Raw genomic sequence first — 3270 nt, forward strand, 5'->3', positions numbered from 1 at the left:
AGTATTACAGACAAGCACTCTTGTGCCACAAAAACACTCTCATGAACCATTTCAAGCAATACAAGGAAACTGAAAATAAAAAATTCAGCCCCTTTTGTTTGTAAGACATTAGTACCATTGCTAATAGCTGTCAAGTCGGCATGATGCTGTGCATGCAAGCATACAACAAGCCGTTTTGAAAGGTTCAGATAGAAGCACACAGAGCAGAGTGTGGAAAATTATTTCCTGTTGTCCACCTTCTGAGTGATAAACACAGCCAAGTATCAGAGACAAGAATTCTTGTGCCACAAAAACACTCTCATCAACCATTTCAAGCAATACGCGGAAACTCAAAATGAAAAATTCAGCCCCTTTTGTTTGTAAGACATTAGTACCATTGCTTTTCGCTGTCCAATCGGCATGATGCTGTACATGCAAGCATACAACAAGCTGTTTTGAAAGGTTGAGATAGAAGCGCACAAATCAAAGTGTGGAGAATTAGTTCCTCTTGTCCACCTTCTGAGTGATAAACATAGCCAAGTATCACAGACAAGAATTCTTGTGCCACAAGAACACTCTCATCAACCATTTCAAACAATACCTCGAAACTCAAAATGAAACATTCAGCTCCTTTTGTTTGCAAGACATGAGTACCATTGCAAATAGTTGTCAATTGAGCATGATGCTGTACATGCACGCATACAACAAGATGTTTTGAAAGGTCCAGATAGAAGCCCACAAAACAAAGCGTGGAGAAATATTTCCTCTTGTCCACCTTCTGAGTGATAAACACAGCCAAGTATTACAGACAAGCATTCTTGTGCCACAAAAACACTCTCATCAACCATTTCAAGCGATACCTGGAAACTCAAAATGAAACATTCAGCTCCTTTTGTTTGCAAGTTATGAGTACCATTGCAAATAGTTGTCGAATGAGCATGATGCTGTACATGCAAGCATACAACAAGATGTTTTGAAAGGTTCAGATAGAAGCGTACAAAACAAAGCGTGGAAAACTATTTCCTCTTGTCCACCTTCTGAGTGATAAACACAGACAAGTATCACAGACAAGAATTCTTGTGCCACAAAAACACTCTCATCAACCATTTCAAGCAATACGCGGAAACTCAAAATAAAAAATTCAGCCCCTTTTGTTTGTAAGACATTAGTACCATTGCTTTTCGCTGTCCAATCGACATGATGCTGTACATGCAAGCATACAACAAGCCGTTTTGAAAGGTAGAGATAGAAGCACACAAAACAAAGTGTGGCAAATTATTTCCTGTTGTCCACCTTCTGAGTGATAAACACAGCCAAGTATCACAGTTAAGAATTTTCGTGCCACAAAAACACTCTCATCAGCCATTTCAAGCAATACCCGGAAACTCGAAATTGAAAATTGAGCCCATTTTGTTTGCAAGACTTGAGTACAGTTGCAAATAGCTCTCCAATTGGCATGATGCTGTACAAGCAAGCATAAAACAAGCCGTTTAATTGGTTCAAATAGAAGCACACAAAACAGAGTGTGGAAAACTATTTCCTCTTGTCCACCTTCTGAGTGATCAACACAGTCAAGTATCACAGACAAGAATTCTCGTGCCACAATAACACTCTCATCAACCATTTCAAGCAATACCTGGATACTCAAAATAACAAATTGAGCCTCTTTTGTTTGCAAGACATGAGTACCATTGCTAATAGCTGTCCAATCGGCATGATGCTGTACATGAAAGCATACAACAAGCTGTTTTGAAAGGTTGAGATAGAAGCACACAAAACAATGTGTGGCAAATTATTTTCTCTTGTCCACCTTCTGAGTGATAAACACAGCCAAGTATCACAGACAAGAATTCTTGTGCCACAAAAACACTCTCATCAACCATTTCAAACAATACCCGGAAAATCAAAATGAAAATATGAGCCCATTTTGTTTGCAACACATTAGTACCGTTGCAAATAGCTGTCAATTGGGCATGATGCTGTAAATGCAAGCATACAAGACGTTTTGAAAGGTTCAGATGGAAGCGCACAAATCAAAGTGTGGAGAATTAGTTCCTCTTGTCCACCTTCTGAGTGATAAACATAGCCAAGTTACACAGACAAGCATTCTTGTGCCACAAAAACATTCTCATGAACCATTTCAAGCAATACAAGGAAACTGAAAATAAAAAATTCAGCCCCTTTTGTTTGTAAGACATTAGTACCATTGCTAATAGCTGTCAAGTCGGCATGATGCTGTACATGCAAGCATACAACAAGCCGTTTTGAAAGGTTCAGATAGAAGCACACAGAACAGAGTGTGGAAAATTATTTCCTGTTGTCCACCTTCTGAGTGATAAACACAGCCAAGTATCACAGACAAGAATTCTTGTGCCACAAAAACACTCTCATCAACCATTTCAAGCAATACGCGGAAACTCAAAATAAAAAATTCAGCCCCTTTTGTTTGTAAGACATTAGTACCAATGCTTTTCTCTGTCCAATCGGCATGATGCTGTACATGCAAGCATACAACAAGCCGTTTTGAAAGGTTGAGATAGAAGCGCACAAATCAAAGTGTGGAGAATTAGTTCCTCTTGTCCACCTTCTGAGTGATAAACATAGCCAAGTATCACAGACAAGAATTCTTGTGCCACAAGAACACTCTCATCAACCATTTCAAACAATACCTCGAAACTCAAAATGAAACATTCAGCTCCTTTTGTTTGCAAGAAATGAGTACCATTGCAAATAGTTGTCAATTGAGCATGATGCTGTACATGCACGCATACAACAAGATGTTTTGAAAGGTCCAGATAGAAGCCCACAAAACAAAGCGTGGAGAAATATTTCCTCTTGTCCACCTTCTGAGTGATAAACACAGCCAAGTATCACAGACAAGAATTCTCGTGCCACAATAACACTCTCATCAACCATTTCAAGCAATACCTGGATACTCAAAATAAAAAACTGAGCCTCTTTTGTTTGCAAGACATGAGTACCATTGCAAATAGTTGTCAAATGAGCATGATGCTGTACATGCACGCATACAACAAGATGTTTTGAAAGGTTCAGATAGAAGCGCACAAAACAAAGCGTGGACAAATATTTCCTCTTGTCGACCTTCTGAGTGATAAACACAGCCAAGTATTACAGACAAGCATTCTTGTGCCACAAAAACACTCTCATCAACCATTTCAAGCAATACAAGAAAACTCAAATTAAAAATTGAGCCCATTAGGTTATCCAGACATGAGTACCGTTGCAAATAGCTGTCCAATTGGCATGATGCTTTACATGCAAGCATACAAC

Source organism: Rhipicephalus microplus, unplaced genomic scaffold (genome assembly GCF_043290135.1).
Source record: "Rhipicephalus microplus isolate Deutch F79 unplaced genomic scaffold, USDA_Rmic scaffold_16, whole genome shotgun sequence".
Classification (NCBI taxonomy): domain Eukaryota; kingdom Metazoa; phylum Arthropoda; class Arachnida; order Ixodida; family Ixodidae; genus Rhipicephalus; species Rhipicephalus microplus.